At 49.2% G+C, this 23,555-nt stretch overlaps 1 protein-coding gene across 1 annotated transcript in view; it reads left to right on the top strand.

Annotated features, from left to right (window-relative positions):
• Positions 1-23,555, top strand: part of LOC8052031 (choline/ethanolamine kinase) — a 58,375-nt gene that overhangs the window by 12,500 nt on the left and 22,320 nt on the right. The gene's annotated exons all lie outside the window — the stretch shown is intronic.

Genomic DNA, 23,555 nt, shown 5'->3' with positions numbered 1-23,555 from the left:
TCCAGAATCCGGAACATCTGCCGTTGGAAATACTCTGGGGAAGAGGCGATTCCGAACGGCAGCCGCAGGAAGCTGTACCGGCCAAAAGGGGTTATGAATGTCGTATACTCTTGCGACTTGGGGGACAGCTTGAATTGGTGGAATCTTGACGTCGCATCCAATTTGGAGAAAACAGTGGCATCCCCCAGTAACCCAAGACATTGTTCCGTTGTGAGTAGCAGGTGGCGTTCTCGCAGAATCACCTTGTTGAGGCGAGTTAAGTCGACGCACAGCCTGTAGCCACCCGAAACCTTGGGGACGACCACCGACCCGGTGCACCAGTCCGTTGGGGTCCGACGCGACGAATCACTCCGTCAGCCTCAAGCTTGTCCAACTCTGCTTTGACAGCATCATGAAGCGGCAGAGGAATGCGTCTTGACACACTCAGGGAAAATGGCAGAGCGCCTGGCTGCAAGCGGATCGTGTACTCTCCCTGGAGTGTCCCTACACCGCGGAAGAGCTTAGGGTCTAAGTACAAGTCTCCTGAAGGCTCCGAAGGCCGCGAAACATGGTCAAGAAACTTGCAAACTCCCAAGGCCTGGATTGCAGGGAAGCCCAACAGTGGAATAGTCTCTGTTGCCAGTACGTGCAGCAGATGCTTGACTGACTTGCCGTGCCACGACAAGGTTGCAAGGAAAGTGCCCAGGACTTGCAGACTGTTGTTGCCAGGGCCTTTTAACTCGCCCTCTGGCTTCTGGAGCTTGGAAGGGACACCAGGAAAGGTGCTGGGCACGACTGAAATTTCCGCGCCGGAGTCCACCTTGAACGAAAGTGTGTGGCCATCGACGAGCACGTCGAGGAACTTCGCGTTCTGACGCTCCTCAGCCACAGCGTGTAGCTCGATGGAGTTGGCTAAAGTTTTCGGAGGTTTCGATGATTTCGGTGCCGAATTCTCAGAAGCTCGCTTTTTCTTGAGGCAAACTGCTTCGAAATGGCCAGTCTTGCGGCAAAAGTTGCAGGATGCACGGCGAGCCGGGCAGTCAGCGCGTGGGTGTGAAGCACGCCCACAAAAAGGACACAGCTGACTAGTCTTATCAGCCGGAGCCTGCACCGACTTCCCTTTGCGTAGACGGGCCGCGTCAACAGCGAGCGAGGACGATTCTGTAGCGTCACGAGCCTTGAGCTCATTATCTGCATCTTCGTGCTGGCGAACACGTGTGAGCGCTTCGTGCAGGGTCATCCGCGGATTCCGACAAAGCTGGTCCGAGAACTTGCTGTGAAGCAAGCCAACAAGGAAACGGTCACGGACGAGCCGTTCTTCGACGTCAGCAGATGGGTAATTGCAGCGCTTGACCAAGGTGTGGAGTGCGGTGAAGAAAGCGTCAGCCGTCTCACCTGGTTGCTGCATGCGACGGTGGAATCGGGCGGACTCGTAGAGCTCGTTGGGCGGATGGACGAAGTAGTCGGAGAACGCTTTTTTGACAGCGACGACGTCCTTCAAGTCGGCCTCCCCCAGCGCGGTGGACGCGAGGACTACCCTGGCTTGCGGACCCAAACAGTAGAGCATGGAGCGCACTTGAACCTCTGGCGAAGCGGTGTAGAGTCCAGGTGGGCCAGGCGCTGGGGTTGTCGAAGTCGAAACGTGGCGAAGGACGTAGCTGGACCGTTTGTGGAAACGAAGCGGCGGACGAGGTAGTGGGCATGACGGCGGACTCATCCCCGGTGGCCATGCCGAAGGAAGGGAACCAGGACGGCGGGGGAGCCCGGCGAACAAAGTCCGATCAGGCCGCAAGGTAGGCCTTGCCTTAGAACGCTTCTGACACCATGTTGGAAGACGAAGTACGAAGCTGTTCAAGCCAGCCAAAAAGAACCTTTATGGTCAGAGTGTCTGCGCTTATATACTTTTCTAAAGTCGCCACCAGCGACATCTATAGTTCAGACTAACACTAGGGTGGCGACCCCTACACTTTTCTTTATCGTCTTTCGCGTGCAAGCATGCGCTAGGATTTACCTCTCTAAAGGGACGAACTCGAAATCAACTAGTCCCTATTGAGTGACTACAAGCACAAAACGGTCTTGGATATAGGCACACTTGGCTGCCGTCCCATTGCCATTTGGTGATCGCAATATGATATTATGCTTACTGACACGCGTAGTATATATACTACTTTCCCCAAAACGTGCTTCGAGCTAAGTATATCACATGAGGCAGATTGCCCACTGTATATGCATGCTGCCCCCCCCCCCCCCCCCCCTTCTTTTTCAGAACAAATCTGCCTTTCCGTTCAACTTTGACTCGACTCGTCGTCACCAGATCTGTGGCGTCGACGACGTGGCGAGCAGAGCTGCCCCACGTCACGGCAACATGAGACCGATGTGTAGCGACGGATGCACATACAGTGCGCGCTCTGTTTTGTCTATGCTCTTGTACCATCGAACGGTTGTCGGTGAATTCTTATATGCGCGAACGATTTTGTCGCTTTACCGACGAGAGACGAGCCAGTTTTTGTTTTAAGCAATTTAGCGGCGTGTACCGCGGGGCAGCGTTCGCACTAGATTGCTAGCATGCACAGATATCTATATTCAGTTAATGTTTGCGTGCCCGGTACAGCCCCTTTTTTATTTTATTCATTTATAATCAACCAATATACGAGCACAATGAACCAACCAGCAGCACTATATATACACGGCAAACACGAGACAGCATCCAAGAATAAAATCAACAAATGGTATATTATGATATTCTAAACACTTCAATTAACGTTGCCTTTGAACACACAAAAAGGCGCTACCCACTATAATACCCACTGATGTCTACTGTAGTGGGCTGGAGCTGAATCGCGGGTCGAGGCTTGTCGAGCTAGGGCACCATCGGCGGCCATTGGTTGACACCAGCAAATGCATTAAACCATATGGGAAAAACGTAAAAAAGTGAGAGTTCTCTCATTTGCATTATATTTTGGACGACCAAACTTCAACTAAGTTTTCAAGAAATGGTGAGAACTTTTTGCGTAATAATGTCAATACTTCCAACACTGAAGTTTTAGGTGGGAAAATACATTTTTATTCTTCGTTGACTTCTTCCACGCGCCCCACGAGCAGCCAGTGGGAGCCACCCGTCATGCAAGCGGCCAGAAAAATCAAAGCAGACGATGTATGATGACAAAACTACTCTCGCTCGCTAAAGCAACTTCTCCTTTTAAAACATTCTCATAAGAAACTGCGTTCGTGTTACTAGTTAGTTTAAGCAAAAACCGGGTGTTTCGAAGCACCACGACAACGATTCCAAACAGTCGAGCAGACGACAGAGACAGGCACGCTGTTTGTGTAATTTAATAATCTTCTCAGCAGTTACTGACGACTGCAAATTCTGCTTTACTATTCCTGTGAAAACTCATGAAACGTTTCTTGAGAAAACACTTCGCACAAGCTTTAAAAAGTACCGTTCTATTCATTCCTCCAGTAGACTTGCGTGCATGTAACGAGCGGTGTCAAGCATTGGCCACCGGTGGTGCCACCGTCTGGATCCCGATCCGCGATGAACCCTACTACAACAAAGACCAGTGAGGATACCGTAAACAATTAAAACGTAGCACAAAAACAAAATATGTACCCCTAGAGACATTAAAATACAAACATGAACAGGGGGTGCGCTACGCGATCACACTGCACACGGCGCCTCTCTGCACTTCTATTCGGCATGAAGCGGATGCAAATACAGATTATAAGCCCAAACAAGAGAATTGAGCACGTCCACACACGCTACATCGAAAACTAATTAGACAAACTGGATCGAAATCATTAAAAAAACAAAGTCTATTTTTTTTAATTCTCGTGAGCACATTATTTTGCTACATGTTCTCGTGTTTCTGCATTCTTTGCGCACTTACATTTACGTTGAAATCATAAGGCAGGTTGGTCATTCATTGTCTCTTTACACTTGCGTTTCTTTTTCTCCAATTTTAAGCTTGCAAAAACAACAACAAAAAAAAAAAGTTCAGGTTTTTTTTTTTTAGGTATTTTAGGGGTGTCCCGGGCCTGAAAAGTTTGCGCAACTCTGACCTATATTTAGTGGAAAAACCATTCAGTTTCTCTGCTAAATTGAGCGGGAAAATATACGGCACGTTACACACCAATTTCCTCATCAATTCCCTATAATGCATTATAGAACAAAAATAAAAAAAACGTTGCCAATTTTTTTATTGTTTTACAATTTTTTCCTTCCGATTAGCAGTTTGAGGCAGTGTAAGTGCGCAGACAAGAATTAAAGAGGTCATGAAACGATATCGGGTTGGAATGTTCGTGACTTTGCAGAAGTGTACTTGTCCTAGCCTACCCAAGTATGCTCGCACATACCACCACTGATTCAGAAGCTTCTTTGTCGCGGTGAAATTGCGCGAATAAAAGGGTACTATTACAGCGGAGCTGTTAAGGGCTAGTTTTTTTCTTTCAGTCTTGCTTTCGCAAAGCTTGATGATGTAATCGTCGGATAGAAATCAGCCACCTGACGACAGTCGAGCGTTGCTCATGAATTGGACACGAGAACTGCGTGAGCACTCTATTTGGGCTCGTAACAATTAATGGCTCCTCGGACACTCGGGTAGTGGCTCGTGTCCGACCACTACGGTGATGAGAATAGCCGAACTCTAAAGGCCGGTTCAGACACTTGCGTTTGACTGCGTTTGACTGCGTTGCGTCGAGAACCGAAAGCGAGTCACCGGCACAACTGTGCTTCGTGTGAAGCCTGGAATCCAATTCAAGGAATCATCTTGGCACGCGATATAAGCAGCAGGGATGTCCTGGTTTTTCGCTGCCGCAACGCAGTCAAACGCAGACAAACGCAACTGTCTGAACCAGGCTTAATAATGCCTGGAGCTCAGCACGCGTTTTCTCTTTGCCAACCTCAGCGAGAGGGTATGACTGTAGTATGACTTACGTTGTCGGCATGGGTTATGCACCAGGCCACGTGGCCGCTTGTTCTGGCTCCGAGTTGAGGGGGTGAACGATGTTCAAAATTCTCGAATTCTTTTGGCGACTGCCATTGCCTAGAATGAAAAAAAAAAAAAAAATTCTGTGGACAATTAAGGACGTCTTATGAGTGGTGGTGGCGAAAGCATGAATGTCGTTCTTCCGCTCCCTTAAGACGTAACGCGTGCCCGCGAGCGAGCGCGTCACAGCGCGTAAAGGCTCTGTTATACTCCGACGTAACGCGCGCGCAAGCGAACGCTGGCCGAAGTCGGCTACGTCACGTCAGTCACGCCGCGCGCGTCCAAAATTCGCACACCTTTCCAAAAAACACTCGACCCCAGGGGCAACAAACCGTTTGTGAGCCCAGTCACTGAGTTTGAGGCTAGACTCTCACCGGCGTCCCTCCTAACCCTAACCGAGTGGACTGTGATTTCAATAGGCGCAGCCTGCGTAGGTGCAGTTTCAAACGCTGCTGGCGGCTCAATTCTCGTCTTTTCCCGCTATATTTTGTGTTTCATGGTACATGTATTTTCCCGAGGACATTGAGAAAGCATTGTGCCACATTTAAAAAAACAAAAAAAGTAAAAAAAAAAAATAAAAAAAATCTAAACTATTTTTGTTGGGTACACGCGCGACAGAACGAATGTGACTGGAATGAATAGTTCTAGTTATTTGTTTTTTTCTTGCGATAAGTTTTGACGGCACCGCGGGATTCGCCGCATGTGAAACGACAAAGGGCTTTGCTGTCAAAAATTAATTGCAACAGAAGAGGGCCGAAAGGCATGCATTTTTCACGCTCTCAAATAACGTGTTCACCGATGGACAGGGCACGGACATACAATTGAGGAAGTGTTAACATTCGTACGTACCACACGATGCAGCGTTATCCGAAACGAATTTATTTGAGAAAGATCTCAAATAACACAGTCACAGTCGACGACAGTCACATCTTGACGATCGGACGGAATCCGGGATGACTTCGTTTTGGGGCACGTCTTGGGGAGAGCTTCCTTTTTTCACAACCGCACCAAGGCAAAGAAACAAACGTGACTGACCCGTTTCTCACCCCAACCCGGACAACTGTTTTTGGAGATGGCTGAGGATTTTACGCGGATTATCTCTGGGAGGGGGGAGAACAATGTTCGCAAAATCGCGTCGAGGGTCGTTCGACGTCCTTCACCTCCTTCGTTTCCCGTGAATGTCGAGCAAAAAAGCTTGAATGGCAGGCACTTGCCAGCCTTATTTCTCACAATGGAAGATAACACCGAAAGGGTACGCAGCACGCATAAAAAAAATAAGTGGAAACTTTCAAGAGAGGCGAGAAAACGTCGAATGCAAAACCGCAAAAACGTAGGTAGAGAACCGCGCTGAGCGGGTCTTCACAGTCCCAGAGAGTGGCAGAAACTTTCTAGCTGATAGAGGGCGCGAGAGTCGCACCAACCGCATCAGCATCAGCAACATGGCGGCGGCCTAGGAGCGGTTTTTGGAAAGGTGTATACTCCGGCGGCCCTGGCGACTCCCGCGGCTGTGCGTCGGTGGACCGCCGGCATGGCGCATGCGCAAATCTGACTACGAAGGCACGTTTCCTGTGAGAGTGTGCCACTTCCGGTTCCTTTTCGTTTCGAATAGAAGACGAAAATTCTCGCGCTTCTTCAGCGCCAAGTTCGAGCGATGGCGTGGACGTACCTTGCACGACGAAAACTCGCGCTTGCACTGTTGGTGCACCGCCTGCGCCGCAAGCGTAGGCGGTCAATGCACATCTTTGACAAGATCACGGTCTACGGTACTCAAGCTTCCTCGTGTCGTAGACACACGGGTGAGAACGAATTGCCTCGATGAGCTTCTCGACCGACCGAGTCCGATTCTTCAAACATGACGCCACACGGAGTGGTGCTCCTGTCGTCTGCTATTGCTCACATTCGCCGCGCTTCCCGCGCGACGCCTGCCGGGAGCCAGCGCGTGATGCATCCTGGTCCGGCGTCGCCGGCGCGGCCGGCGCGGAATACCGCATGCTCCATTTCGGCGTCGAGGCGGTCAGGCTGCGTCGAACGCCGCCGGTCGCGCCGGTTACGCCACGACGCCGGAGTATAGAGCGTCGGGTTTTCGCCGACGTGACGTCGCTGTGACGCGCTCGCACGCGCGCACGCGTTACGTCGGAGTATAAAGGCTCTGTTATACTCCGACGTAACGCGCGCGTAAGCGAACGCTGGCCGAAGTCGGCTACGTCACGTCGGTCACGCCGCGCGCGTCAAAAATTCGACCTCTCTATACACGAACTCATCTCTGTGACGTCACGGAGCGGTGGTGGCGCGTCGGTCGCACTTCCGGTCTGGGGCTGTGGGCAGAAGTCCCCATGCCAGACGTGTATTCCTGCGTTGTTTTGAAAGGAACCAGACAAAAACCTGCCTTCTCGTCAAAACGCCGCGACTGGGGCCGTACCAAAAGTGTCGAGAAAGGTTTCAAGGTCAGTTTTCACGCGGTCGGTTCGTCCGAGAATCTGGATATGTGCCGTGAAAAGGGAAAAGCAGACGCCGTCGGACAACGATTGCTTGGGCGGGAAGCACTTTGGGTTGAATTCACGGATACTTGTGGTCATCAGATTTATTTGTTTTGTTCCAACATGAACGCCAGAAAGCTGTCAAGTTGTGCAGACCACCTGTGGACTACGTTCAGTGCGTCTTCAAGTTCAAACGGCCGCTTGATTGTTCGAATTGTCGTCTGCTCTTTCAAACGTTTGTTTGAAAGAGCAGACGCCGGTCCGTGGACCAAGTGTTGGCCCGGTACTTGCGATAAGAAGTGAGTGCAGGCCTCAAAAGACTTAAATTTGAAGGTTGGTAAGCAGGCTCGATGTAAACAGTAGATATAAGGAGATGTTGGTCATTGTTACCAGTGACCAACACCGACCTGTTATGCCTAATTTAGTTGGTCCGATTCTGCTTGCGATTTTCAGTATCGTCGTCCACCATCTCAGCTACGGTTCACGCTTTTGCAGCCCGAGCGGCGTCGCGACTGAAAATTCCGAGCGAAATCTCATCACGCGAATCAGGCTTTAGCGTACAATCTGCGGCGTCCACGCGGAATGAATCGCCACATGTCACATTATTCACGCGAAGTTTTGCAGTGTAACGAGCCTCGGTAATTTCGCTGACGCCGCTCAAGTAGCCAGACATCGCCAGGAAGACGTAGAACCAACAATTTGAACGCGAAAAAGGGCAGGGGGACTCACACCGACGCCGACAACATCGCATTTCAATGTTTTGTTTATGGGCGACGGCGAGCTTTTTGCCCACACCCCCATCGCGCATGCGCGGCGCCGGTGGCGTCCGCTAGGGGCGCTCCGGGCGCTCCGGTTTGTTTGTAAACATGAGTTGGTGTATACTCCGGCGGCCCTGGCGACTCCCGCGGTGCGCGTCGGTGGGTCGCCAGCGCGGCGCATGCGCAGAATCTGGCTACGAGGGCGCGCTTCCTGCGAGAGTGCGCCATTTCCGGTTCCTTTTCATTTCGAATAGCAGACGAGAATTCTCGCGCTTCTTGAGCGCCAAGTTCGAGCGATGGCGTGGACGTACCTTGCCCGACGAAAACTCGCGCTTGCACTGTTGGTGCACCGCCTGCGCCGCAAGCGTAGGTGGTAAATGTTTATACCCTACATCTTTGACAAGCGCACGGTCTCGTGTCGTGTCGTGTCGCACGGTCTCGTGTCGTCCTCACCTGTGTTCCTCGTGTCGTAGAAACACAGGTGAGGACGAATTCCCTCGATCAGCTTCTCGACCCCCGACCGAGTCCGATTCTTCGAACATGGCGCCACACGAAGTGCTCCCGTCGTCTGCTATTGCTCGTATTCGCCGCGCTTCCCGTGCGAGGGCTGCCGGGAGCCAGCTCGTGATGCATCCTGGTCCGGCGTCGCCGGCGCGGCCGGCGCGGAATACGGCATGCTCCATTTTGGCGTCGAGGTGGTCAGGCTGCGTCGAACGCCGCCGCTCGCGTCGGTTACGCCACGACGCCGGAGTATAGAGCGTCGGGTTTTCGCCGACATGACGTCGCTGTGACGCGCTCGCGCGCGCGCACGCGTTACGTCGGAGTATAACAGAGCCTTTAACAGAGCCTTAACCGGCGCGACCGGCGGCGTTCGACGCAGCCTGACTGCCTCGGCGCCAAAATGGAGCATGCCGTATTCCGCGCCGGCCGCGCCAGCGACGCCGGACCAGGATGCATCACGCGCTGGCTCCCGGCAGCCCCCGCGGCGAATACGAGCAATAGCAGACGACGGGAGCACCACTCCGTGTGGCGTCATGTTTGAAGAATCGGGCGTCTCGGGTCGTCGAGAAGCTGATCGAAGGGATTCGTCCTCACCCGAGTGTCTACGACTCGTAGACACTCGGGTGAGGCTTGCACTCTCGGGCTTGCACTGTTGGCCTGCGCTTGCGGCGCAGGCCAACAGTGCAAGCCTGAGTTTTCGTCGTGCAAGGTACGTCCACGCCATCGCTCGACCTCGGCGCTCAAGAAGCGCGAGAATTTTCGTCTGCTATTCGAAACAAAAATCGTGCTCCCGAAATGTGACGACAATTTCTAGGCGTGGTCCACCAGGTTTCCGTACTTGTTCTTGTCCAGGTTTTTGTAAAACTCATGCAGCTGAAATTCGCGATGAATAGTCCTCAGCGCCGGTAGACACTGGAGGTCGATAAGCTCCAGTTTCATCGTCGGATCACAGTCCTCCAATCCCAAGATGCGACCCCTAACTATCCCAACAGAAAGGGAGAGGGTTGATAGAGTCCGTGGTGAAAGAGGGAAGGGATCTGTTGAGAGAGAGCAACAAGTTTTCGCGTTCCGTGTACAGACATGTTGAGACAGATCCGCACCATGGACAGGGATAGCTGCACATGCTGTTTTAGTGTTCTCAGCGGGATTAGTGAAGAGGGAAAATTTGAATTGAGAAATCGTAGCTACTTCGCCGAAGACAAAGAAGTAGGTCAGAGGGTTTCACTGCTGCTTGCCAAGCGGAGCGGGCGCTCAATGGATAGAATGGCATAGTAAACGAATTTCTGTGCTGAGCCGGGCCGCGGGCCGCTAAAAAAACGCTCGCGGGCCGCATGCGGCCCGCGGGCCGAATGTTGTGCACCCCTGTCTTAGAGCGATTCGGTTCCGAACGCTTTTTTTTTTTTGGTTCTCTAGCGCGTGACATATTGCCTCCTTGCACGCGCTCTCGCATGGCGTTGACTGTGCTGCGGCAACATTTTCTTTTTGGCAGTTCCTTTGCATTCTTCCTGCACGTTAAGGACCCCAGGCTAGCGGTTGTTCCGCACTGGCTAAATTGCTCATCTACAGCTGGGAGACTCGTCGCCCCTGTGAGGCAGACCAAGTTCTAGGCTGTATAAACATACACACAACCCAATTTTTTTTTTTCCTGCGAGTGCGTGCTGTCGGCACTTAGTACTATAAAGGATTTCATTATCCTAAACAGGACATTGATGCGTCCTACGAATCGTCAATTATCCTTGTGGAACCTTTCGAGAACGTTTCCCTTCCATCCGAGGAAAGTTCCTGGAAGGGTGGGACGTTCGACAGCGCGAGGCACGACACGACCTGGCCCGCGCTCTCCCGAGTCAGGCCTCCTGATCAGTTCCGTCACGTCGACCTTGATGACGGAAGCGAAGAAGAAGCGGCGCAGGGCTTCAGTTTGATAACGTGTATGAATGGCGATTGCGAGATGCGGTTTAGGTCTGTGATGTTTTGAAAGCTGCGACGGCCTCCGTAGATGTCCACGTGCGGGTTGTGACGCGCGAGATACGCCTATGTTGCGTAAGAGCTGACGGTTGCCAGGCCTTGGAGATCACGAGGATTGGGATTTGCGAAGACTGCTTGTCTTTTTTCCTACCACTACGCCATTTTCGCTTAACTTTCCTGGACTGAATGGAGAGTCGAACCAAATCCAAGAGGTCTGCTGTAATTTCTTTAAAAAAAAACAACAAAAAAACACTAAAACAAAACAAAAAACTAACTTTTTTTTTAACACGAAGTTTGTTTGTTTTTTTTCGACGAAAAAAAGATATATGAGCAGTATCTATTTTTTAGACGCAATTATATTGGGAGCATTCCCTCGTGAGCATAGCATGTGAGTACGAATGCTGAACGCGTGCTGATGTTGAGCTTCCACAGCTCTTTTGCAACGTGCATTCCACAACATCAAGATTGCCGATCTTATGAACCTCTTAATGTGAGCTCGTTCTGAGCATGCGCTATAAACAGCGCCCCCAAATATGGCTTCCAGTGATTAACCCTTATTCTCCGTTTCACTTTTGAGTGTGAACGTAGCAGAAGCTACAAGAGCTAGCTCCGGCCTTTGAGCGTCCTTGCTATGCACGCGCGCTCGTGCAGTGCAAGCACTGTTCAGGGCCACATGCTCGCGCTTGTAGTGGCTGCGTCTGGGCTTTTTATAAGTCCTGCCCGGCTAAGCACCTTTTCTCGGCTCTCATTGGCAGGGGAGATGATTGACGTGTGAAATGTTCGTTGTAAAACTGCTTCCCTGTGCCGTTATTTTGAAGTCCTTTTTCTTATCCTTGCGAAACAAACTATATAGATAGAGTCATATGTTTCATAGTTTTTTCAACTCACCGTTGTTTTGTGAAGCAGCGACAACGCTGGATCCGTGCCGTACGATGCAAGAAATTTGGTTTTCGATCATGCCTGCCACGTATCGGCACGGCTCACGTATCCTACTGCCACTTTGCGCGCTGTGTTTGTTTTTGTGCCAGTAACGCCTACATACGTTAGTGCCGCGATGGGACGAACTGAAAATCCATCCCACACACGCGGGTATGCAGGGCCCATTTCGCTGGAGGGTTGGAGGGATGCCCCACAAAGAAGTTTCGTCCCTATTGTGTCGATGATCTTTTCGGACCAGTATGGCAGCAGTCTGTACTTCATGAAGAGAGATTCGGACGGTACATAAAGTGACAAAGTGCAACCAGCTTCTGCTGCGTCCCGCGATTACAGCGCAGCAGGGGTTGGTTGCACTATTTCTTCACGGCGCGCGGTACCGTCGGGGCCGAGATGCGCTCCGATAGCAAATCGAAACTTAAAAACCCGTCGAATTTGTACGGTTTTTCAGAAAACCGTAAAATGCTGCGCGTGCCTTTTATTGTTCTGCAATTTTTTTATTTGGTGTTTTTCGACGATGCTGAGCAATTTTCTAGTTAAAACTGTGCCCTTAAACACAATATTTAAAAAAAAAGTTAATTACGCAAAAATAATTAACAATCTAGTTATCCCGGACTTTAATAATTTTCCTAAATAGGCCCTGTAGGACCAAAACGACGCAAGTCTTTTTTTGTTGCGACGAGTAGTTTTCGCAATGTCGAATTTCTTCACCTTTCGTGAAACACCCCGTATATATATTATATTGAACGACGTAAGTGTATAGTTATTGAACTTGAGCACAGTTCGAGAGTTGTTGCACGACCGTCACTATCTTTGGTTTTAAAGTGTGCAAAAAGGTGGCATAATTTCATTTAAAAAAAAAGTGGCAGGCTCGTGTAAGACAAAGCGTATATACGTACTTATACTGACCAATGTAAGATCAACCTTACATGTACAATCTGTCTGTGCCTGTCCCTCTCAGTCACGCCAGTTGTCGGTCTTTGTGCGTGTGAGCGCACGCCTACACGTTTTTTTGTTTGTTTCCTTCGCATTCTGATCTGCATGAGGTGCCACGTAAGTAGAAGTGGAAGAGAGAAACAAAACTCGCTTCAGCGATTAGCGCAGAAGAGCACCGCAGTTTGCTCGCGTTCATCTTGTCATAATTTTATTTGCATAATTGTTTTAATTAAAACAAAAAAAATTACAGACAAGCAGTAATAAAAACGTATTTATAGTATTAGCTTTGCGAAAATTTATTTTTGTGTTAAAGGTGTTCTTGTGGAAAGTCATCACAGTGAAATTGGTGTTGCTTAAATCACGATTGAAAAGCATCTCGATTTTAATTCTCCACCCTGAACTCAATCACTGCGTGGTAGACTAATTTCAGGATTACAATGACCCGTTGATTTTGCGAAAACGTGCGGTGGTTGGACCCTCTAGAAGCCTGGAATGTTTCTCGTGGGAAGTCAGCCAACGGTGGGATGGATAAAAGATGATACATTGATTTCCTGGGATCTATAAAAAGCGGAGAAGAGCTAAACGACCTCCTAAGCTCTGCCCCAGCCCTCGTGCAACGTCACCCCCGATGCTCGAAGCACCAAAGTTTCGTCCGAGCGCGCATCCGAAGCCACAGCTTCGCGCGCCAAAAGCCGCCACGGCCCGGTGAACGGGCGTCTCACTGTCGAACGCCAGCTCTCCCGCTAGTGGCGCTACGGGCGTTTTTCAAAGCGCCCCCTATGGTTCCCGCACGGAGTGTATATGGTTAGGGTGGTCCTTGCTTGCAAACCGGCGGAAATATCTCTGATTCTCCTTGTTTTAAAACATATTTAATGGCAGAAATGGCATCGATAAAAAAACAATGCATGAAAGAAGCCCCAACCTATCTGTCCCCCCCCCCCCCCCCCCCCCCCCCCCCGTACACGCCGCAATCACTTGGTGAATACATGTCCTGAAAAAGCATATTTAAGCGGACCTTCTTTCCCCGGTCCATGATTGGAAAGAACTCCCTGCTCAAATTGTATCTGCTCTTCCTTCCTCGTTTTTTACAGCACAACAAAACCTACTGTTCAACTAGTTACTGCATTGCTAGGTTGACTTTTGTTAACATGTTTGTGCTCATGTCTGTGTCTGTTTTCTTATATTACAAAGTTGCTGCGTTGTCATTTTTATTTCACATTCTACCGCGTCTTCGAATATTTTTCAATTATTATAGTGTTCCATATTTTGTTTAAAAGTTTGTATTGTCTAGGTCCCTACGATACTGTCCTAGTAAGGGCGGTATAGGTATTCAAATAATTTTCACGCATTAGTGTTCCGTATTTTGTTTAAAAGTTTGTATAGTCTAGCTCCCTACGCTACTGTCCTAGTAAGGGCGGTATAGGTATTCAAATAAAGATGCGTGCCGCCTGCTTCGTTGGTGACAGAGCGTCCGTCGCTCGGTTTGTAGCGCCAGTCATCCATGCCGCGCCACGTGGCCCGAGAAGTAGGATTTTTTCCCGACGCAGGCTGTGTTTATCCATTGCCTCCTATGCAAGGGGAAATCCTGCACCTTCGGCGCCAAAACAAAAAACAAAAAAATATAATGGCGAAATAGCTGCTGTCGCTACGATGCTAGACGAAGTGCGTGAGCATTTAGCTGAGGGGTTCCGACTCGGCGAAGGATGGCAATTGCAAGCTCGGAGGGCCATTCTGTTCTCCCGGGCGTCGGCGGTTTCGAATGCAGCCACCACAGCTTCCCTCGGTCGCCGCCTCCAGTCCGCGTATGTCTTCGAATAGCCCGTTTCTTTCTTCCGGGTGTCGGCGGTTGGGCGCAAAGGGCGCGAGAGAGAGAAGGCTTGCGAATGCAACGGCGTCGTCGCTGCGTTGTGCCACCACCACGGCCGCTCGATCCCCTCCGCCCCCGCGTCATCGGAAGCCTGCTAGAACACTCTTTCTCTCTTGTAAAGGCCCGTCCAGTCCAAACAACTCTCTGATATGTCGTGCAACATTTCGCTTCCCTAGGTTTTCTTTGTTTTTTTTTGTTTATAGGGGATTTTTTTTTTCGTCCTTCACGAGAGTTTTGAGCAGTGGCGTCGAAACAGGGGGAGGCGCGGAGGGGGGGGGGGGGGGGGGGGGGAGGGAGTCAGGGGAGGCGGCCGCCCCCTTAGGCAGTTCAGAAATTTAATGAAAACAATACGGGAGAGGGGGCGCAAAATCACTGTCGCCTCTTCACCACGACCCCCCCATGTCCTGAATAGTTCCGATACCTCTGGTCTTGAGCATGCTCATCACGTGGGGCGCCGCCATCTTGAAATATCAACACTTCTAGTATGGGCGAAAACATTGCTTTGCCGTCGCCACGCCAATATAATGCATTTAGGATATAAGCGTAGCCGTCACCCATTCTCTATTTGTTCTCCCTCTATTCTTTTTACTATGTATAAATATTTTTTCCTCGCCCATACCGGATATGCCTACTTGGCGGTCGGGGGCGACAGTAAGCAAAATAGGTCCGTAGGCTCCGCTCACGTGGGCCCGGGCAGCTGCTCACACGCTCTGTTGGCTGTCGGTCAATCGCTCAAGGCCTCCGCGTCTGTTTAAAGGGAGCTGTGCAACGAGTTTAACGTTGAAAGAATTGGCATCTTTTATTTTTGACTTTGCTTATCTTGTCACAAAGGACAGAAAAAACATCTGGGTCATTCTATGTCAAACGTCCCAGACATTAGGGTCGACCACCTCCAATTTCTAAAAAAAAAAAAAAAAATACATGGCTTTTTGTTGCAATGTCCGTAGCCATGCCCTGAAATATTTTTGACGACGAAATTTTTTTGATGACGTGGGCGCGGTTTTAACTTTTAAAAACAGCGTGACACTGGGCATCACTCAATAATTGATGACAAATCAGCTTTTTTATGCAACACCAACAATATTTTTTTTCTTAAATTTGCACGGCTTTCGACTTACAATGTGGTTGGGCTTGTGCAGTTTTGTTCGGCTTAAACATTTAAAAAAAAAAAAACAGAATTGTCTTTTGATTCTGAAAGTTTAATCAAAGTATTTTTTGTTTAAAGCGAGAAAACAATATTTTGAAGTCTCAGAGCACGCCACCGTCGACGATAGCTGACACGATTAGACCCAAAGAAAGAACTGAGTTTGCTGCCGCTTCCCCTCGTCCGACTTTCCGGCTGCAGGGGAAGAAACGGCGGGTATCGCGTAATAATCGGAGGTGCCGCCAGTGCGTAGCCATAGCAGGCCCGTTGTGCCCTTTGTACCCGAGGCCGGCGCGAAACGCGATGACTAAACGACGGGTGGCACCAGGTGACGTGGACTTCTCCATGCCATGCTAAAGATCCCAAGGCCACCTCCGATTTTTAAAATAAAATTAATGGCTCTTCACCGTAATATTTGCGGTGCCCCTGTAAAACGTTTCTGACGAAAAACAAATTTCATGGAGTGATGGCGGTTTGAACTCGTAAAAACGGAGTGAAACTAGGAATCATTTAATAACTGATGAGAAGTAAGATTTTTTTACGGAACGCTGGAATATTTTTGCCTAAAAATCATACGGTATTTGGATTGCTATGTAATAACGATGGATCGTGAAACTTAATATGCTCGAAGCATTAAAAAAAAAAAAGAATATAAAAGCATTTCTTTTAGTTTTGTTAAAACTATCTTTTTGCTGCAAGCGACTGTAAAAATTCTCATTTACAGCCCTGTAGGTATACTGAGCACAAAAAAGGTCTCAGGCCGTAAAATTAAATATCTAGCAGAAAACAAAAACAAATCAATTTGTGCAAAATTGTGTTTTCCCGTTTAAACAGCCGTCGATTCTTCCTTGAGGTGGCCCAAAGAAAAATACGAAACATGTTGACTTTTACAAAAGAGTTTATTACCTTTCGTCCTTGAAAGTTTAATTTTAAAAGAAAAGTTACCAAAGAGTAAAAAAAAACATTTTGAACTTGAGCTTTCGCGCGGCAACCTGGCGTCGTTCCTTGCGCCTCTTTTCTGAACAGCACTCCACCGCCCTCTGCACAGCACTCCACCGCCGAGCCCGGCAAAGCGTGCGACGGTGTCATGGTGTGTTCACGCTGGTAGACTGCAGGACCTTGAGTTGTCGGGTACATTTTGGTGGGAAGAGGCTTTTTTCCCCTCTTGTTGCTTTATGGATTTTCCTCTTCCGATTGTTTTGCGCGGCGGTGTCCTCCTGTGGTCTTCCACTGGGTTGATATCAGTAGATGCTTAGCTCTGCCAGGTAAGAGCATCCTGTTTCTTACGTACACATCGCAATCGCTCTCTATTGTGAACGTCAAGAGTCAGGACATTATTTAAACAGCAACACAAAAGACCAGTGAACGGGCAATCTCAAACGACGAGGCGACGTGGTGTTAAACGAATGCGCGCCGTTGCAGGTTCACTCCTCGTTTGTGTTTAAATCGGCTTTGAGACGGCAAATTCTTTCGTCGCTGAATAGTTCCGCTTTTAACCGCAGTATGCGCGACGGCTAGATTTCGCGGCGATATTATCGCGTTTCCCTTTTAGGTGAAGTCCACGTCAGCTGATGCCGCCCGTCGATTAGGCAGCGCGTTTCGGAGTGTGAGGAGCCGTCCTCGGGTACAAAGGGCACAACGGGCCTGCATGATATAGCTACGCACTGGCGACTCCTCCGATTATTACGCGATACCCGCCGTTACTTCCCTTGCAGCCGGAAAGACGGACAACGAAAAGCGGCAGAAAACTCAATTGTTTTTTTTTTGGGACCTAATCGTGTCAGCTATCGTCGACGGTGGCGTGCTGTGCGGCGAAGAGGCGTTAGGAAGCGACGCCGGGTTGTGGTGCGAGAGTTCAACTTCAAACTTTCAGAATCAAAATACTATCTATTGTTCTTCCAAACCCACCATATTTTGTATTTTCACTTGGACCACCTCAGGGTGAAATAAACGGATGTTTATGCGTCAAAACGCACTTTTTGGCAACTCCAGGATTTTTTTTTTTTTTACTGCGAGATATTTAATTTGGCGGTTTAAACATTTTTTACAGATTATATAACTGCAGGGGCAGCCGGTAAAAAGTTCTATTAGATCCCGGGAGCATTTATATTTTTTAACAAAATAATAGAACTGTTAAAATTTAACAAGCCCAACCACATTGTAAGTCGAAAGCCGTGCAAATTTAACAAAGAATATCGTTAGGTGTTTCGTAAAAAAGCCGATTTTTCATCATTATTCAGTGATGCCTCGTTTCACCCTGTTTCCAAAAGTTAAGACCGCGCTCACGTCATCAAAAAAATTTTGCCGTCAAAAATATTTCAGGGCATGGTTACAAACATTGTAAAAAAAAAAAAAAAAACTTTTTTTTTTTTTTTTTTTTTTAGAGATAACGCGAGCGATGTTTTAGAACATCCGGTTCTAAGATACGGGAAGCAGACGACACGGACGACGATCGCGTTGCTTCCGTCTGCTGCTCTCGCGGAGTGATACGCGATCGGCACATCCGGCCATCTTGGCGAGTCGGCGAGCTCTCGTTCCGAAGCGATGGGACGGCATTTGCGTCGGCCGCTGCGTTCTTTACCCCAATGATTTTTACAGGCGCGTAGAAAGAGCCTCATTAAAATGACAGGCTGTAGTGTTACAAAGTGCACAAATCGCGCGGACAGCGGCAAGAGCTTGTATGGGATTCCGACGGCGAGAAACGCCGCCTCGTTAGGCTTTTGCGTATAGGAAGGAGATCGTCAACTCCCAAGAACGCAAGAATGGCTCGAAGGGGAAGGTCCTCCAAAAGTTGGGCAGACAGTGGACTCGCGATGCTATGTTCCGGCAAAGCGACTTGACGACTTTACTTCCCCACGACACGGCACCGCAACGACCGTGGAGCCATGGACAACACACACCAGAACGACGCGCGAACCGCGTGCGCGCTTTTTGCAATCGAGAGGGAAACAGGAAACGACGGGACGACGATGACAGCGCATGGGCGGCTCGTCGCCGGACGCCGCACTATTTTCCTTACGCAGCGCGCCGCAGCACACCACAGGCCCACAGCACGCCGCCTTGCGTCTGCGTCCTCGTATCCCCTGCAAAACCGGCCGTGGCTTCCCGCAGTGCTTGGCTCCAGAATGCAATCCCCGCGCGTCCCCCATTGACGTCACAGCGCACGTGACTCGGAAGATGGTGAAGGACTTGAGAGGTGCCAAAAACCTCAATTTTCGTCATTTTTTTTTTTTTTTTTTAATAAAAACTAAGGCATGACGGCAAAAACGGTTTTTGTTTTTTTTACTTCAGAAGGGTCGAGAACACGAGGGGCGATGAGGCAAAGGCTTTTCGCGCGAGCCACGAGCCGCGGAGGAACAAATAGACAAGCAACAGGCACACCATTGGCAGGTTAAAAATCAGGTAGAGGTAGTCAACGCGGACACGGCTAGGCAAGTGTCACAATCATGTAAGCGATGTTAACGCACGCAGTTGCAGTACATGGCAACAGTAAAGTAGTAATTTCCATCGAATGGGCATTATGGGGTCGGCAAATCAGCTCGCGACGCTCGTGTAGTCACTCAGGATCGCGAGCTGATTCAATCCTATAATATCATTTAATGGAAATATGATTAACTTTGCCGTTTGCCTGAGCTAAACTTACTGCTTACAATCAATTAATTCACTTCTCTACAGGCTCAAGCTACTTAAAATAAAATATAATTCATTTCTTATTCAATAATACTCGTACCTTAACACAGGTAGCATGAACGCGGTGAAGGGAATAAAATAACATTAGTATAAATAAACACTGTGGGGATTGTGATCCCTCAACATTCTGTCGCGTCAGCGTTTTGGCATGCCGTGGCGGCCGCGCCGACGTAGCGAGAGGTGGCGCTGCTTACCACTGTGAGTGGCTTCCTCCTCTCCCCCTTTGGGGCGATTTCCGTAACGGACCCCCGCACAAAGGAGATCGACGTGTCGCTCCTTGATTGGCCACTTCGCCCTCGCCGTTATGAAAAAACCAGCGGACAGCAGGATCTCGCTCTCTTCTTCCTGGGATTCGGCGGCGGCGGCAACGGGGACCCGTTCGGCGCACCGATGAGCGTTTAGCCCGTCCTTCGTATCATTGTGAACGACCGTTCGGCCGTGGGCGATCTCCACACCGACGGCGTTCACCAGCTTATAACCTCTGTTTCCTTGTTGTTTGTTTCGTTGTTAATAAACAGAGTTTATCACCGTTACCAACGTGACTGGTGTCTGATTTCGCTCAAAGAGCAGCATGCCACGCGAGTACGAACCCGCTTCGCGGTAGAGCGTCTCGCCGCGAACGTGGAACTCCCAAAGGCAGTGGCCCTAAGGAGAACCACAACGCACCTTCAATAATAGCACATAAGATGGTTATTCTCCTACCAGTGAAAACTTAAATGTTACCGAGCATATTTACCAATGTCGACGGGGCCTTTTCTAGAGTTTCCACGGCGCATGCGCAGCAGCAGCAGACAGGAGTCCGCCATTTTTGGTGGCGTGCTGCGTCCGGCTGGGGACTGCGGGAGGCAGCGGTGGTCGCGCGTTTCCAAGTTCTCCGACGTGCCCCAACGCTGTTCCCTCGTCAGCAACGAGGACACGCATTGTCGCGGTTTGTGTTTCTTTAGGTTTCTTTCTACCACAGCCGGCACCCGACGAAGCGGCTGCTGTGGATTCGGGCGATCCGGTCAAACAATGTTTCGTCGGATCGCTTGTAACAACTTTTTTTTTCTCTTTTTTTTTTTTTCTTTTTTTTTTTTTTTGCGTTCGCAATGTTTTTGCTTGCGCCATTTTCAAACCCGACTCGTGAACGCTGGCTTTAAAGCGCTCCCGTGTTTCGAGATGCCACATCGAGAAAGGTTCGTGTTTTTGTTCCTTGGTTTGTTATGGAAATACAAGTCGGCAGATTGATCAGGGATAATGTCGTGTCGTGTACGGGCCGCGCAGAGCGAGCGCCTCACAGTTTGCATCTCTGCGATGGTGCTTTGACTGGTCCACGTTTTTGCTCGCTAAAGTGACGGTGTCGCGTTGCTACGCACACTGCCCGTCTGCTTTTTGGTCGTTGTGAACATTGCAATCGCCCACAGTCTCCAAATATTTATAAATCATCGATGTAAAGCGGCTATGCTGAACAGTTTGTTGCTATGCGCACACCCGGAAAGCGAAACGGGAGCAGCTTGTTTCACTACCACGACCGCATCTGCTGGTTTCTTGGTTAAATAAGAAAGGGGAAGCAACCGACTTCATGTCCTTTGTTCCCCTTCTCCAGGGATTATTTTCCTCATTACTGTCCAGCTCGCTCGCACCTTTGCATTTCATTGCATCATAATCACGACTTGATGTGTCGTCTTCATGTATGTATCGAGTAAAACAGTTAGTTTGCAACATTGTCTACAGGCTCGACACTCAAAACAGACAGGTGTGGCCGATTTCGTGTTCTTTTCTTCGGCACCTACAGTCAGACACAGCCGTAGCCTGAAGTGGGGCGACATCATTGCCGAGGCTCACTCAGAAATAGGCGGCTGCACGTAGACATCTTAGATATTTATATATAAAAAAAAGAGTTTTAGTGGTTAATTTGATCTTGGGGAATTGTGGACTACTAAGCCGCAAACGACTTAGCACTCCCCGAACGTATCCGCCGTTGACCCGGCCAAGTTTGTTGGTCACGTTTTTTTGTTTTTTTTTACTGGAGGGGAGCAACACTTTGAAATTTCCGACAAGGTCAAATTCACTACTAGAATACACCTTTGATGAAAATTCGACATTGGTACGTGCAGGCGTCCGTTTTTTGGACGATTTAGAGTGAGCCTTCGTATTTATGAAAATACATCCTGTCACTTAAAACTTTCGAGCAGGTTAAACAAATGGCTTGCAGTTATAAAAAAATATTAAAAAAAAAACTTGTTTTAACTATATACTTGGTTTCGAATATTTTCTCAATTTACTGCCGATACTGCGAATAACATAAACCCTAGTTTGATGTAACCGTTTGCAGTTTCTCATTGGTCGAAGAGAGCTTCAACTGCGCCGTCAGTCACAATGGGTGCCACGGAGAAGTATGTCGTGGGTTCATTCAGAAAAAAATGTACAAACGGACGAAGTCTTGCGTAGTCGACGCATTCAGCGAAAACAAATGTACTCGTCGATCGCGTTAGGTAGAGGAAAAACAAACTCCGAGCGCGTTTACCGACCGCGTTCAGCATAGAGATCATATACTAACTCTAGAGGAAAAGGTCCGCCATTTTCCCATACATTCTGGCTGCCGCAAGCGGCGGATCATGCAGGCAGACCCTCGGGGTCCCAAACACGGTTACATCATCAGAGCAGTTTCGTGAACTTCAACAATCGACGAACTTACCGGTGGAAAGATATTCGCGTTCCTTTCGAAGCTTTCTTTTTGCATAGCGCGCAGATGTTCGGCCTCGCGTTAACGCTAAACTAAATCATATACCCGGCTTCGCCGGTAAGGTGCGGCTGGGCGCGGTTGAGGAATACGAAACTGCGCAACCACCAGATTACCGAGATTTCGACAGAAGGGAAGTTAATGCAGCGTAATGACTATATTGCTTTTTATAAGCGTTAGAATAGCTCAGAATTTACTTTACAACGTTAAATTATCACTGTTTATATTGCTGAGAGTTTTCACTCTTCGCGTTTACCATGGCAACGTTGCTTTCTTTCTCTCGTGTTCTGTCGCTCTCTTTCGCGATCGTTCACTCGGGACCCCGGGTGTCGGCGCACGGGATTTGCCACTCCTCCTCACCCACCTTTACCCCCCTGGCGTTCAGAGAGCCAACATAGCTTGGAGCGGGCAAAACCGGAAGCAAGGCAGGCCATCAAAAACGATTCTCCTGCTTGCCGACAGATGCCGCCCAACATTTGCGGAAAAGGTCACACGGTTAACCACGAAGAATGAGATTCCATTCTATCACGAGATTAAACGAACCGACTGCAGCACTTTACTTGCGTCCTACATGATCAACAAAGCCCGTAAGTAAACTATTTTTCACATGTCGATCGTATCCATACGTCCCCATCCGCCACGAAAAATTTGAACACGACTTTCGAGAACTCTTTCTTTCTATCGAAGGAAAGATGTCTATCAAAAATCGACCAGTGTCATCGTTGCCTAGTGGGCACACATGTCACTCACACCGTACCAGGACCGCGAATCCACGTAAATGCCGTAGTATCAAGAACACAAAAGAACCATGCACAAGAGCAGCGGCTAGAAGCGTGGGACGAAAGGCTTGACGTCGTCGACCCATCTCTTGCTCGTGTGCGCTCTTTGCGGCGGTGATTGGACTTTCTTTCTTTTCCCTTCTCTTCTAAAATGTCTCGGCACTTTTTCTCAGACGGTCAGCAGCTCACGCAGAGCGTAAATTTACCAGAATCGGAGCCCGTAGGAGGGAAGAGAATGGGCGCGTTAAGTTAGTGAGCTCCAGACTCCGGGCATCTGCGCTCGAGCGCGCGGGTTCGGAGCGTAGCTTAACGGCGCACTTTAGTACCGAGGCGCCATCTGACGCCTATTTTTTTTTTATCGTTTCCGGTTCCGGTTTTTCGGCGCGCGCTTAAACATGGCTCTCGTCTCGTCGAAACGTTTGTTCGACGACGACTTCGACAAAATAACTGCGCAAAGAAGGCAGCAACAGCAAGAACTGGCATTTGAGCTGCATGCTGTTGGTGCGGCGACTAAAGGTACACCGAACGCCTTCTAAATTCCCAAAAGCCTTAAAGAATGACGGCTGAATGGCCGAATTTATTGGCTCGCCTGATACTGAAATTGCGGTAAGGTACATGAAGAACTTTGACAAGCATTTGAAGGATGTATGCATACCTTTCTACACCACCACCATGCTCTTTTATTCTTTTTTTTATTTTCCACGATGACGGAACGATTGCACGAGCTGCCAAGCGATCGCCGTCGAAGTATCCACGCATCCAAGCAGGCGCGACTTGCGCGTCCGAGGGAGTCCCTAAAGGCTTCGGCGCAAGCAC

Source organism: Ixodes scapularis, unplaced genomic scaffold, assembly GCF_016920785.2.
Source record: "Ixodes scapularis isolate PalLabHiFi unplaced genomic scaffold, ASM1692078v2 PGA_scaffold7__128_contigs__length_106722199, whole genome shotgun sequence".
Lineage (NCBI taxonomy): Eukaryota > Metazoa > Arthropoda > Arachnida > Ixodida > Ixodidae > Ixodes > Ixodes scapularis.
The sequence above is the reverse complement of the archived record's forward strand: the minus strand, read 5'-3'. Positions and strand labels throughout refer to the sequence as shown.